The sequence below is a fragment of the Sceloporus undulatus genome, chromosome 2 (genome assembly GCF_019175285.1).
Source record: "Sceloporus undulatus isolate JIND9_A2432 ecotype Alabama chromosome 2, SceUnd_v1.1, whole genome shotgun sequence".
Lineage (NCBI taxonomy): Eukaryota > Metazoa > Chordata > Lepidosauria > Squamata > Phrynosomatidae > Sceloporus > Sceloporus undulatus.
In genome coordinates, this window is record NC_056523.1 from 133,904,485 (window position 1) to 133,919,436 (window position 14,952).

Sequence of the window (14,952 nt, forward strand, 5' to 3'; positions counted from 1 at the left end):
CGGGTCTCTTTGGAGGTATGCTATTTAAATGATGCATGGGTCCTAAGGGTACGGAGGTCACGCCAAAGCCACACTCCATTCCTAAGCACTGGAGTGCAGCTTTGCTGCAGCTTCCGGATTCTTAGGATGCATGCATCATTTAAACAGCATACCTCCAAAGAGACCCAAAGCAGCTTTATTTTGGCAGTCTGTAACAGGCCATTGCTTTATTTAAAAATATTTCTGTGTCACTCTTTCATTGCCATAGGCAATACCATAATAATGCATATAAAACTATAAAAACTAAACCAAGGTCTCAAAACCATAAAACTCACAAATGAAACTCAATAAATCTAACATTAATTTAGAATGTTAATTTTTTTTTAAAAAATGCACTGTTTTACTCTTTGTTCCTGGGCCCAATTAAATCACTGTTCATAAACTAAATAGTCTAGGCAAGTAAAACACAAACAATATTCCTGATGGATCCTCTCCTAATATACCCGGGATGGACAACCATGGGCTGCCACATGTCTAGTTAGACTTCAATTCTCTCGACATAGGTTATGCTGGCTAGGGCAGATGGGAGTTGCACTCCAGCAATATCTGGAGGCCCACAGTTGCTCGCCAATTCCTGCAAGTGAGGAAACAGGGGCAAGAACAAAGAGAAGAAGTAGCAGGCTACATTTAGCATGTGGACTGGGCTCGAAGGAGGAAGGGAAGCAAATGGATAACAGCCACTGAATGCATCTACACTGCAGAAATAATGCAGTTTGACAAGGCTTTAACTGCCATGGCTCAATGCTACAGAAGTCTGGGATTTGTAGTTTTGTGGGGCATTTAACCACCTCTGCCAGAGATCTCTCATGCTAAAACAAACTACAAATCCCAGGATTCCATAGCATTGAGCTATGGTAGTTAAAGTGGTATCAAGCTGCATTAATTCTGCAGTGCAGATGAGACCATGGTGGCAGCAAAAGAAACAAGGCCAAAATCTTCCAAAAGAGAAATGCTACAGACTATTCTAGATGCAGCTAGCCAATATGTAGCACTGTTTGCTGTTGAAGCTGTACACTGCCTCTTTCCTCTTGGGGTTATGCTAGTAATTGGAAAATGTTTAGCTGTGGACTCTGGTGTTGACTACTGAACCACTTAGACACTTGATTTGCTGGAGTTAATTATTATTATTTGGCCAGCAGTGAGGGCACACTACAATCCAAAGGTTAAACTGACTACACACACACACACACACACACACACACACACACACACACTGTTTGAGGGCTTTCCAGCAGTTGCTGTATTGTTGTCAGATACTGCTGTCTACCGTCTCCCCCGCATTTGGAATGTAAAAACTCTCACTCGCACTTGCCTTCATTTTGCCAATTCCTACCTGCATTCTTGCCCCATCCTTTCTTACTATCAGGTTTGTCTGACTTCATTTTTCTTCCCATGTGATTATTTGTACCATTGATATGTCCTGTGTCCCCCCTCTTAGAATGATACTAAGCCATCACACTGCATTCAAACAAACAGAAGTCTCTCTCTGTGTGTCATTTTAAAACTGTAGTGAAATTTCAAAAATGCTATGACTGTAGTTGACTGGTTGTGTCCTCCAGTCATCTTTGAATTGTGGCAGCCCTATCTGAGAGTGTGTGACTTGCCTAAGTTTCCATGGCTGAGTAGGGATTTAAACCCTGGTCCCCTGTAGTCTTAGTTAAACCACTGCACCATGTTGGCTCCTTACAACTATACTTAGACAAAAATTCATATGTTATGCTGAGCTGGGGTGAAATAACCAATCATAAATCTGAAAGTTTTATAAATGGAGAATGCAGAGATGAAAACGAGATGGATTGCAACAGATGTCTGGAACAATCCACAATTCCTGAGAACAAAGAGAATGGGGAGTAGAAGATTTGGCTGACTGCCCCCTTCTCAGAGTAAGTGATACACAGACGTCAAATTCTTTCCAGCGCTTACAGACTGTGACATAAGCTTTTGGATCTAGAATATATATTCTTTCTTCCTCTTGACATCTGCTTTCTCGCTTCAGAATTCAAAGGTTACTGCTGATGGTGGTGTTGATTTGGCAAAATAAACTCTACAAAACAATCCAGTGGAGAACTTTGGGTCAGGAAAAATTCTGGAGGCATTCTTGATGTCTCTCTCAATCTTTCTCTTTCTTTCTTTCTATCTTTCTTTCTGTATTAGTCTCAAAGGTGCTACAAGGTCCCTTTGCATACTGCTTTCTTTCTTTGGGAGAGCAGTTAATTGTGTTTGCTGCAAATGGATTTAAACTGCACAGGAAGCATGTTTCCTATAATAAAAACAACATTTCTCCACACACAGACACCTTTCACATTTGTGTTTGGAAAATCATGCATTCTGCACATAAAATGCTTGGGGATTTCCCCCCTTTTTTTGCAGAGAATAATTATACTGTGTGTGTGTTTTGCAGAATAAGTCCCAAAATAGAAATATTCCTTGAAAACCTGCAACAAAAAATAATAAAAAGAGAAGGAGAAAAATAGTTGCCTACAAAAATCGTAAGCATTTAGATCCCTAGGGCTGGGGAATCTTGCAGATGATGTTGTAATGGAATTTATAGCAATCCTAGCCATCACAGCTAATGATGAGAAGTGCTGGGAATGGTATTCAACATCTTTAGGCTTACATCTTGCCCATCTTTGTCATATTAGTTTATCATATGGGGGACAATTGGAAGTATAAACGGTGATTCACCTGTGATAATCCCATAATTGTACTAATGGTTTTCACACAGTGTCATGTTCAAAGCACTATTATCCCATGAAAAACTCATGATAATCCCATAATTGCGCTAATGGTTTTCACCCAATGTCAAGATGAATCATGATTAAAGTGTTATTAACCCATGAATAACCAGGCAAGAAACAGCAGCAAATCATCCACAGGACTTTCCTGTGGATGACTTTTTGCTGTTTATTCCCTGGTTATTCCCTGGTTATTCATGGGATAATGGTTGTTGTGTCAATTAATTGTAATGTCAATTGTGCAATTTTCATGGGTTAATCACTGTTTAATCTCGACATTTCCTGTGTGATAAACTGCTTAGAGTCCACTGGGCATGACAGAATATGTGAGTTATGTGTTCCTCAGATGTAGAAGAAATACCCATGCACAGTGTCAGAAAGCTAAGAGCTTGGGTCTTTCATGTGAAATCAAGCTTGCATTTTTTTATTAGTGGAAGAAATACAATGCAGTGTCCCATGGAGTCTACTAATTACTTCTGCTAAATTCAGCTTATGGGAACAAAAATAAAGAATATGGTTGCGATCCTATATTCCAGCATAACTATGTCCGTATAGCTGGAGACAGTATCATAGGTGGCAAACCAGTGGTAGGTGTAAATATAGTAGTGTATGCTACAGTGGCTGAAAGAAAGGCCCAGGAAGTCATATATGTCAAGAGATAAAGCCTTTCTGCCCATTTTTGAGCTGCATGAAGCTGTCAAGGCAGCTTTCTTTCATGATGGAAAGGTCATCTTTTCTGTCCCCCTGCAGTTGCTGTGCACCACCCTAAAAAGGCCCTACAGTTGTGTAATAACAGAGGGATATGCCAGAATAATAATAATAATTTTTATTTATATGTCCCGCCTCTTCCAAGGATCGATGCAGTTATTAAACCCACAACATTAAAATGATGCATACAATTTAAGTATTAATACTAAATTATACATCCCTATTAGTTCATTAAAATCTCCAAACAACAAATCATATACCATCATGATTAGGGTGGGATCTTAAATATTGTCTCTATATCAAATCCAATGGGAAAGCCCACCAGAAGAGATCCATCTTAAGTGCCTTCTTAAAGGCATCTGAGGTTGTAATGAGATGGATCTCCTCCGGCAGACTATTCCATAGTTTTGGGGCTGCAGCAGTAAATGCTCTGTGGGAAGTTGTGCTTAATTGGGAATTAAAGTGTTCCAACAAATTCTTCCCTGATGTTCTAAGAGTGCGGGGTGGATTATGTAGGGAGAGGCATTCCCACATGTAACTCGGGCCCGAGCCATGTAGGGCTTTAACCTTCACCAACAGGAAAGGAGTGACAATGCTTTGCACAAAGAACCAAATAAGCCTACAGAGGACAGTAATACTCAGTTAGAGTGACTTGGCTGTTTCCCTTCCTGTTTATCTGTTTTGTCTTCATTTTGTAATTTTGATTGATACTCTTAAGGAGAACATCACTTCCTTCCCCAGTCAATTCTCGTTTAGCTTTCTCTTAGCTTGTAGCTTAGGCTGTCACAATGCAGAAATAAAGGAGTTGGTCAGTTTTAATTTTCATGGCCCAGTGTTATGGAATTCTAGGATTTGTAGTTTGGTGGGATACCAGAGCTCTCTGACAAGGAAAGGCTAAATAAGGGAAAATAAAAAGCATAGAGACTCTGACAGATAGCCTGAGACATGTCAACCACAAATGGATGCAGATATCATAGGTGTTGTCCTTTGCAAAAAAAGTGATGTTGCAAGAGAACTACATTCATCCTATCCTTTTATGAAATATAATGCATGGACAAGGGGCAGAACTGCAAGGGAGGGGCAGCCATTATATACAAAAATTTAGTGCAATCTGTCTATGGCAAAAATCAATCAGCCAGGTTAATGTGGCAATCGAACCCAAATTTAGACATCTCCAAAGCCACATGGGAATGCATATGGACCTCCTCCCCCTTGCATAAATCACGATCAGGATTGACAAAAGAGGGGACCTAAAAATAATATACAAATGGTGTCTAACATCTGTGAAACTGTCCTGGAAAATGAAAAATGTCTCTCTGAAATGTTGGAGAGGCTGTGACACTTTAGGCTCCTTTGAACACATGTAGTTGGACTGTTCTAAGGTTAAAGATTAGCCTTTAGAACAGTGGTTCCCATCCTGGGGGTCGGGACCCCTTTGGGGGCCGAATTACAATTTCCCAGGGACCCCCCTCCAAGCACCACTTCCCAAACAAAGGGCCCCAAACTAGGCCCATTAAAGCAGCAGCCACCTCCAGGCCCCTCCTCATTTGCTTAGCAACTGCCCACGGAGTCCCCTTTCCTGCCTCTCTCAGGAACATAGAGCTCTGCAAAAAGGAAGGGAGACAGCACAGCAAAAGAGTTCCAGTTTCACTTTGAACCACGACCCCTCTGCCCTTCTATGATGGGGCTTTCTGGTCAGGTTTCTCCAGAGGAGCTTTGCCATTGCCAACCTCTGAGGCTGAGAGAGTGTGGCTCCTTGCCCAAGGCAAACCTATCCTGGGGCTTTCTGGTCAGGTTTCTTCAGAGGAGCTTTGCCATTGCCATCCTCTGAGGCTTTTTTTGTGATTAATCACTATGCTTTACTTATGTTCAATTTGTAACAATGAAAATATGATTCATAACAGTAGCAAAATTAAAGTTATGAAGTAGCAACTAAAATAATTTTATGGTGGGGGGTCACCACAACATGAGGAACTGTATTAAAAAGTCATGGCATTAGAAAGGTTGGGAATCACTGCTTTAGAACTTTGACCTCTAGTCGTCAATCATACTTGTATTCTATGTTTCATTGTGTGGCTCAATTGAAAATAAAGGGAAAAAACATTAAAATACAATTTATTAGCTTTATATGTTAGGCGTTTATCAGACAGGGTTTATGCAGCTGAGATCTGGGGCTTCTGCGGTTTGGGCAATTCGCATTGACGTGTTATCCAGAATGTATGTCCATACCTGGTTGATTTCAATGGGAGCCCCATCCGTGGGGCTTCCGTGGGACCTCCGAATTGGCTCCTCATTTTGGCCAGTTCGCTAAATAAGGGGATTGACGCGATTCACATTGGGGCTCTGTACAATCTCACTGCGAATTGGTCTGGTGTGGAATCCCAATTTGCTTGTTCTCCTGAACACCATCGCAAAGACCCCCGGGTTGCAAATCTCCCATGATGTCCTGCTGCAATTTGCCCCATCTGCTTCCGGTGGCCCTTTTCGCTTTCAGGGCAACCGCCGGGGCTGGGGAGCAATCATGGCTCCATCGGGGCTCTCTCTCTCCTTCCCTCTTCTCTGCAACTTCAGCAGAGGAGCCTGGGCAGCGAGCACTTTCTCCCTCCCTCCCTGCCTCTCTCTCTCTCTCTCTCTCACACACACACACACACATTTCAGCCACATCTATATCGACATCTATCCTCCTTTCATTCTCATCTATTATATACACACACACACTCATACATACAGACAGACACATACACATACACACACACACACACGCACACATGGGGGGGAAAGTGCCTGATGGGAGCTCCATTCATGCCCTGCCTTTGGCCTGACCCTTTTCCTCCTGCTTATGTCCTCTTCAGAGGAGCTTTGCCATTGCTTTCCACTGAGGCTGAGAGAGAGTGACCTGTCAGTTCCAACTAAAATAGACCCATGGAATAAATTGGGAATAAAAGGGAAATGCAGTGCAGGCATATAACACTAATAATAATAATAATTCCTCACCTCGGAATGCCAGAAAAGGATGCATTTTTTTTCTTTCCCTAGGCTCCCCCTGATTTCCTTAGAGACAGTAGCAAAAACTGTATCAATTTGACAATATGCCAAATTGGACAGAGAAACATTTTTAACATTCGGATTGCAACATTCCTTTGAATTGCAACATTCCTTCAGATTGCAACATTCCTTCGGATTGCATAGCAGCAATTCATTCCAAAGGGAAAAAAAGGTTTTTGGCAGAGTACTCTTCTTGCAAAGGGCTCCTTTCAGCAAGGAAGCCATGAAATGGAAGGGAAAGTGAACAAGCAGCTAACCACATTCTATCTAAATATAGATCTACCCATTGCAAAAAATATGTGCATTGACAGAGAAAAATAATTAAAAAAAAAAAAACCAAAGGGAAAGTTCCTTGCTGGAGACCAGAGCCTAGCCTTGCTCTGCCCCGCTGACCTGCCCTGAATTGACCCCGTCAGTCACCCCCTTTTTGCCTCCTGTCACCATTTTGCCTCCTGTCAGATTCCCCCTTTTTGCATTCTTCTTTCGGCTCTTTCCTCTCCTCCTCCTCCTCCTCCTCCTCCTCCTCCTTTTCGGATGAAGGGGAGGGAATGCTCTGACCTCTATCCCTCCTTGGATTTGCCCCGATCATGATAAGAGAAGGCAACTGCTACAAAGGGAAGGAGAGAACTCCCAGAATTCCATAGCACTGAGCCAGGACAGTTAAACTGGAGTTAAACTGGATTATCTCCCCAGTGTGGATGCAACCTAAGAGAAAGCAACTGAATGACAGGAGGATGGGGCTCTGACATGGTAGATCCTTTGAATTTCGCTGCCAGGGATGGGAAACTAGAAGGGAGAAAGAAAAAAGGGGAAGCTGTCATTGACGTGAGGCTAACATTCGCATGAAAGTGGAGGCAGGCTCCCTTCTTGACCCTGGAAGTGCAAAGGTTCAGGATGCCTTCAGGGACCCACTGGGCATGTGCAAGGGTCCCAATTTGAATAGTTGGAACCCCCATGTTATGCACCGTGTGGAAATACAGCTTGCACCCAGTCCGCTTTGCCTGAATCCGCATCACGTGACTTCCTTCGATTCGATTCCCCGTCAGTCCGGAAGGGTAACATAACAGCAACCAGGTATGAAAATACATGCCCATTATCACGTCAATGCGAATTGCCCAATCCGCAGAAGCCCTGGATCTGAGCTGCTGAGACCCTTGTCTGATAAACGCCTTAGTGTTACAGAGGATCTTCCTTAACTGTGGACTGACTGAATTTATTTTTCCATTCTGATGATGGAGGGAGAAAAAATAATGAGTTCATTGCTTTTAAAATGTAAAGCCTACTAATTCTGCTATAATTTCTGCTAATGTGTATGCATTTGTGCCATCAGGTTCCCTCTTGACTTGTGACGGCCCCATGAATTTCATAGGGTTTTCTTAAGTAAGTAATACTCAGAAGTAGTTTTGCCAGTTTCATCCTCTGAAATATAGCCTATGCCACCTGGTATGCGACATCAACATATTTCACCTCCAAAAGCTCAGTTATAGCACACAAACAATCTAGATAATGTCTATGTTCCATTTTTATTTTATTTATTTTTTGTGGAACATAAAAGAATTATTAGAAACAATAAGAATTCCATTTTTGAACAACACCTACATAAAAGAAGGCTAAACCCTAATGTCTTTGCAAGACCTTAATTTGGTATTTTCCAAAAGGCCAAGTCTACCTGCAGTCTGTCTTCCTTGGCTAATTAAATACATAATAAAGGACTTTAAAAGCAAATAGAGTTTTTTTCCCCCAGCTTCACAATTCATAATCCAGTTTTCTGGGAGACAGACAGCACCATATTTTTAAAGGAATGAAGAAAATGTCTTCTTAATATAGAAAGTATTCCAGCCAGCAATGCTGCAAGAAAGACTTGAGCTACATGTCACAGAGATCTTACAACTTGGTTTTTCAAGAGAAAAGCATTTTTTGCATCTCTATTCACATCTACCTAGAAATAGGTGCCATGGAGTTCAGGGAGACATAACATATTGGTGAGTGAGTACAGAAAGTCTAAAAATATTTTGGAAACAGTTTGGATCAAAACCCTTTGGAGAACCTTCCTAATCAGAATTACCTCATTTGATGGCAATATGCATTCTGGCTTCTTTTCTCTAATCCATGGTTTAGCATTTGGAGATACAGAAAATAGGTCTTGATCCATCCACCCCCCCCCCCCCCCCCCCCCCCCCCCCCCGCCGCCAAACATTTGCCTAAAGGACTTATATCAAAATATGTTATTTTACTGGAAAGGAGATACAATCTTCCTATAGAAATTATGTACTTTCTCTAGATTAAATTCATCATGTAAACAATTTGCAGTTTCTAAACTGTTGAAGCAGGCTACCAATTTCCCTTCATTGAAATAAACATCCTGACATCAAACTCATGCAACAGAATCTACTGGGCATAGAAAGATACACAATGGATCATATTATTTAATTCAGGGGCTTGACAGACCACCCCTTTTAGCGCTGGATCGGGGCTGCAGTTCGCGCATGCTGCAGCCCTGATCTGGCCTTTCCCCAGCACAAAAAGGAGTCACAAAAAAGTGGCTCCTTTTTACGCCATGGAAAGGGCCCCATAGCCATCGCTGGTGCTGCTTTTCAGTGCTCCTCTGGCAATGCGTCATCTAGACACAGTGCCAGAGGAATGCCATGACGCTGCCTGCTGTGTGGTGCAGTGTGTGGCGTCATGCCAGCATGGGGACAGAGTCAAGGCGTGCATCATGTTGACACCACACCCCAACTCCACCCCCAGGTCGGCATTTATCACTGGTCTGTACACCCTCCAGTCCTCAGAATTATTTTCTGAACATTTGTCATACAGTGTGCCCTCCCCTTATGCGGGGATCCATTCCAGATCCCTCTGCGTAAGGGGAAATCAGCGTATGCTGAAGCTCTATAGGAAGTAATGGGCATGTGGCGGCGTGACGGTGCCGTGCCCTATTAGTTCTTCCGGGGCGCGCGACGGGCTCTTCCAGTGCAGCTTTCAGCATATGCAGGTGCACTGTATTACAAAGCAGATACAGAGGTGAAGCTGACATTATCTGGATGGATGGTCAAACTTGTTCCTGTTTGTGGCACTCTTTCCCCTGCAGGATCCTAGGGGATTATCACATGGAGGCTTCTCATTGGTAAAACATTCCTGAAGCATTCCTAAAGTGTTCCTGAAGTATGAAGGTGTGATAGCTGGTCATGCTTCTAAATCGTCTTTGAGGCATCCTGTTTCTCTCTCGTCCTCAAAGTGTTTGCGAAGCAGCCATTTCTTCATTACTGAAGCAATGAAACAGACATTTTAGCAATGGTAAGTGCCTCCGTGTGATAATCCCCCTAGAAGAATGAAGTGCCATGGCTGAAGTGTTTTCAGATAATCTCCATAGACACTGATCACACTACCAAAATATGGTGCAATGATTCTGCTTTAACTGTTATGGTTCCATCCTATAGAATTGTGGGGCTTGTAGTTTAAGGAAGAATCTTTAGAATCCACAGACTCACCAAGCCTCATTAGACCACAAGCACCAGGATTTCATAGTTCAAGTGGAATCATGGTCCTAAACTTGTGTGGTGTGAAAAGGTAGATAATGTTCTTGGAATTGCCTGAATTATGGGCCTAGCATTTTTGTATAACCATCATTATGATCTTAAATTAGATCAATCTAAATTAGATCAATCACTGGTCAACATTGCTGTGTACTACATTTGTTCACACTGAAGGACTAAATCCTTGGGTATTCTATGGTGAGCTCAGCCCTGTTGCCTTTAATGTAAACAGCTCTCTGTTAAATGGTCAAAGAGATGGTATATAAGGGATCACATTGAATTTGGTGAGAAAGTGGATTGACAGCACATGACTCTGAATGCAGAAGGAGACTGGTAATTGAATCATCAGATACTGGAGTCTAGAAAACATTACAGATTGATTGGTTCAAATGAGATAGCTGATTGGATTAGCTATTCTAATGTATAATCAATTCCTTAACTTCCCTCATTGAAGTAAACAGTCTAGATATCAAGGTACTGATGTGTTGCACCAAGATTTCCTAAATGCATTTCTATTTATTATTGTAGATTTCCTACTCCAAAAGAAAAAAAAAGTGGTATAGAGCAAGCATTCTTAACCTGGGACCCAGACATCTCCAAGTGGTTCTGTGAACAGTGAGGAAAAAATTACATCTTTATTTTCATCAGTTTCGTAAACTGATATTGAGCATTTCCTTCAGTTATGAATATAGGCAACAAACCACAGTAGTATTAACAGTACCTGTGACTTTTTTGCCAATAAAAATCAATGGATTTTAATATCATGTTACAGGCTGCATCCACATTGCAGAAATAATCCTATTTGACACCACTTTAACTGCCATGGATCAATGCTATGGAATTCTGGGAATTGTAGTTTTTGTGGTAGCAGAGTCTGCAGGACAGATGCTGCCATAGTAGCTGCGGCTATCTCAAAATATTATTTGTACTCATTACAACTTTGAAATTACAGCAGTTATTAAACCCACTGCTAGAGAAGGGGAGGAAGCATATGAGGATACCACTATTCTTGGAAGGGGTGAATGACACAAAAAATATTAAGAACCCCTGGTATAGAGGATCAGGTTTTTCTTTCTTCGTGTACTAATATTTTATCTTTAGCCAGAGACATTTCATTATATAGTTCTACCAACTAGCTATACTACTTCATTATAAGCTAAATATACTTCATTATAAGCTAAAATATAAATAGAATGGACCACATGATCCATTTCCTCTTAATGCCAAATCATGTTCCACAAAAGTGCATCCTTGTTTTATTCAGATGTTAAATGCTAAACCAAAACAGTACTGTAACTTAGTACTTAAATCTCCCCAAAAGCCTTATATGAAACTAATTTTTAAAGTATGGGTGAGCTTTGGAAATTTTCTTAGAAGAACAGATTCTGTAGTTTCTTCATTACTTTAGGGCTGTTTTTTCTAGGTCAAAAAATATGTAAGCATTGTTCTAAAAGCTCTCTTCCTCCAAGATCATTTTAGCACACCCCTGGAATTACTGCATCCCAGATGAACTTGTAGGTAACATTGAGAAGGATGGATGGATGGATGGATGGATGGATGGATGGAGTGACCAACTCAGGAAAAAAAAAATTAAAATTTAACAACCAGCCAAAAAAACCCAAGAATAGATAAATGAAACAATTAGATTGTCAGATGGGGGGCAGAACATCCTTGTCCTGTCCTTTTCCTGTTCTTATAAGATGATCCCGAGAAGATTTTCATATATTGCACTTATCCTGTCAGTGTCCCGTCAGTAAACTGTGATTGACTGTGATCGCACAAAAGACTTTCATATGCTGTTGCGCTGATCCTATCATTGTCCTGTCAGTGAAGTGGAATTGTTCTATCCTTGCCCTTCATTTTGTATTAAAGGAAGAAAGTGTTACTGCAACTCCAATTCACTGACAGTTTAACGACAGGATCAGCATGAATGTATGAATGTCTTTTGTGTGATCTCTGTCACGGATGGGATAAAGACGGGTTTTGCTCCTGTCCCACGTCTGATAATCTCCAGTGTTTATATAATGTAAATAACAGATATAGGAGAGAAAGCATGGTTTATTGGTTCAAATCAATTTTATTTATGATCCTACACCAAAGTAATGGTGTATTAGTTTGAGCATTAGACTAGGATTCACTTTCCCACTCAACCATGGAAACTTGCTGGGTGACTTTGGACAAATCACACTCTCTCAGCTCCAGAAAACCCGGTGATAGACAGTTGCCTTAGGGTCACCATAAGTCAGAAACAACTTGAAGGTGCACAACAACAGCAGCAACAAATATAGGCATCTGATAAGCTTTGTGCGTTCAATCAAAAAGTTAAGAAATGTTATAAACACAGAATATATGTGGTCCTTTGTGGATAAGACACTTTCACTTGCATAGGGCTTCATGCCACTCCTGCTACACTGACGTTTATATATCTACAAAGTGACCTGTTCTTTCCATGCAAGACGACTAGGACATGTAGTTTATGAGAAAAGTGGTTTATGAAAATCTTCTTTTAACAAGCTGCATCCACACAAAAACAAAATGTGTGGAGCCAGATTCAAAGGCACACACTTTCCCCCTCAACATCCAGCAACTCACCTTCCCTTGTAGGCACTGTCAGAATTTATTTTCTGCTTTTTAAACAAAGTATATGGGTGTGCTATCCAACCACAAGATGCAAATTTATCAGCTAAGTTGTAGCGAGAACTTGCTCTTACAAATAAATGTCTAAGAAATCTTCAATAGAGAAAGAAATGGGATTAGTGAGCATGACTTAGCTTTCTTGGGATATTTAAGATCCATCTTCATGTACAGGTGACATTGCTGTCTGGTGTAGTGGTGTAGTCGTTTGAGCATTGGACTATGACTATAGCGACCAGGGTTTGATTCCCTGCTTGGCCATGGAAACCCACTGGGTGAGAGTCACACACTTTCAGCTCCAGAAACCCCCATGATAAATTCACTTTAGGGCTGTCATAAATTAGAAATGACTTGACAGCACATAACAATACAACAAAATTTATTAAGTATTGGAATTGTTACTTAAAGCTTGCTCACTCACTCAGAACAGGTTCTTCTAACTTTCTATCACCATTTTTGTTCCTTTTATGGGCTTTTCTCCACAGCAGAAAACATATTGAAAGGGGAAATTGTATCTGTGCTTCCTCCTGTTCCCTTTCTACCTCCAACTTCTTGCTACTAACTCTTAATTTCACAGCTCAATGGGTTGTTGGTATTTGAGCATTATCCATGCCATACACAGAATAGGAGGATGACTTGGGCTGCAGCCTACAAACAAGCTACTTATCCCAGAGTCCTTACATCTAAAATAGGACGGTGAACATGTAGCCTTACAAATATTGATTTGCAGCCCACAACCCAGCCTTAGCCAGCATGGCCAATAGTGAGGCATAATGGGATCTGCACTCCAACAAAAACTAGATGGCCACATATCAAATCTTGGAAAGTTACTTTTTTGAAGGAGAAAAGTTGTCTTTTCATAAGTTATAATTATGATATAATCAATATTTTCATAATTCAAGGAATTAATTACAAGTAACTCATTACTTGCTATAATGTGTCACTTCCATGCCATTCAATCACTTTTAAAAATGAGCATCCCAAATTCTGATACATGATATAATCCAATTGACCTCATGAGCCAAATGCCCTCATCCAGGCTAAATTTACTTCAGAGCAATGCCTTTGAAATAAGGGTGAACCTTAATCCCTAATAACTGTATCAGTACAGAAATTTCCTTAAATCCAAATATTCTAGATTACAAATAGTGTGTGCAGTATATACAATATTAGAGGATCATAAAATTGGAGGGTGGGTTGTAGGCCATCTAGCACCCAGGTAGGTAGGCTAGGTTTTTATATAAGATATGAGAGCACACCATTGCCTTTATGCCACTGTGGAGATTAGCATGCAGCTAAAAAAAGTGATTTACTGGTGCTGAATTCAATTCAAATTTGGGATACATCCAGATTTTATCACATAGATTTCTGGCACCAACACCGCCGGGGGGTGGGGGTGCAGATGACATAAAACTAGCACATATATCCCCCCTTCCCTCTCTCCCCCCCTCTCTTTCACACACACACACACACACACACACACACACACAGAGAGATGCTAACAACTGCAATAGTGACATTTTGTGGAATCCTGGGACTCTTAGTTTGTCAGAGGTACTAGAAGACCTCTCTGACTGAAAATCCTAAGTACTAAACTGCAATTCACAGGATTCCATAAGGTGTTTCCATGGTATTTAAAGTGGAATCATAGTGCTGTAACTATAATAGTGTGAAAGGGCCCTTAATGACAAATATGGTGATGCCCCCAATGCAATTACACCAAGGAAGTTATTTCAGAAGAACTGGCAATATATATATATATATATATATATATATATATATATATATATAAGTTTCTAATTCTATAAAAGACTTAAAGGCTTTTGGTCATCCTATTTCAGAATCTTCCCTTGACAAACTAATATTTCTATGGTAATTGCTCCCTTGTAGATTACAAATGTGGAAAGCAGTATTTCAAATCCATTCCAGCAGAACTGTTGCAGTGCCCAGCTCTGACACATGTGAGGAGCAAAGCATTTGGAGCATCCTTCACAGCCAGAGATAAATGAATTGAGTAAGTGGGATTGAGAAGCTTTCATATCAAATGCAGGACAGACATTCAAGCTGGGAAATATAGTAAAAACATGCAAGGGAAGTTAAAAAAAAAACCCCACCTTTGCTTGGCTACCCTTTCAAGTGCAGATTAATTAAGACTCCACTTGTTGCCAGGTTTAGCCTAGATTTTCCATTTTTCAAAGTGTCTGCTTTGTGTCCAGACCCTAAAGGTCTGCATAGCCAAAACGAGCATGAATTTAACC

The 14,952-nt window shown here is 40.9% G+C and overlaps 1 long non-coding RNA gene across 2 annotated transcripts in view; it reads left to right on the forward strand.

The window, feature by feature from the left end:
- Positions 1-1,306: 1,306 nt before the first annotated feature.
- The window catches only part of LOC121922915, a 112,434-nt gene continuing 98,788 nt past the window's right edge, over positions 1,307-14,952 (forward strand). Inside the window, exons 1-2 of one of the 2 annotated variants that reach the window (XR_006102256.1) lie at positions 1,311-1,405; positions 14,585-14,708. This is a non-coding gene — a long non-coding RNA (uncharacterized LOC121922915). Of the gene's footprint in view, positions 1,406-14,584; positions 14,709-14,952 lie in introns of both variants that reach the window. The other variant, XR_006102257.1, reaches the window with a different exon arrangement.